The sequence below is a fragment of the Scylla paramamosain genome, chromosome 43 (assembly GCF_035594125.1).
Source record: "Scylla paramamosain isolate STU-SP2022 chromosome 43, ASM3559412v1, whole genome shotgun sequence".
Classification (NCBI taxonomy): domain Eukaryota; kingdom Metazoa; phylum Arthropoda; class Malacostraca; order Decapoda; family Portunidae; genus Scylla; species Scylla paramamosain.
This window is the reverse complement of record NC_087193.1, coordinates 12,369,884-12,370,743: the sequence shown is the minus strand read 5'-3', so window position 1 is coordinate 12,370,743 and position 860 is coordinate 12,369,884.

Below are 860 nucleotides of genomic sequence, written 5' to 3'. Positions count from 1 at the left end.
CCCCTCTCCCCCTCCCCCTCTCTTTACCACCCCCCTCATAACTACCATTGGCTAGTCAGTCAGTCCCCACGCAAAAGGCTCCACTTGAAATTATCTCTTTAAATACTACGATATGTTTCAGTCAATCAGTTAGGTTGAAAATACCCATTAATAAGCAGATCTCAATGCCATCATTCAAAAAAATAAGTAAATAAATACATAAATTAATATAAACGATAAAAAAAAACACAAAAAAAGAATATAATAATTAATGAGAAACATATATATTATTGAAAAGCAGCCAAGGTATCACCAGGACAAGGTATCATCATGCACAGGAGGCCTTCAATTATCAAACAACTATAAATATTTATAATATAACTGCATTTATCACAAAAATATACTAACATAACATTTTTGGTAATAATAATAATAATAATAAAAATAATAATAATAATAATAATAATAATAATAATAATAATAATAATAATATTATTATTATTATTATCATTATTATCATTATTAGTACTATTATTATTAATATTATCAATATTGTTATTAATGAAACTGAAGATGAAAATGAGAGGGAAAAAAAAAAAAAAAAAAAAAAAAATATATATATATATATATATATATATATATATATATATATATATATATATATATATATATATATATATATATATATATATATATATATATATATATATATATATATATATATATATATATATATATATATATATTCCTTACTATTATAAACTATTATAAACTTGAGAATCTCTCTCTCTCTCTCTCTCTCTCTCTCTCTCTCTCTCTCTAACAACCGTCACCCAGTCGTACACACACACACACACACACACACACACACACACACACAC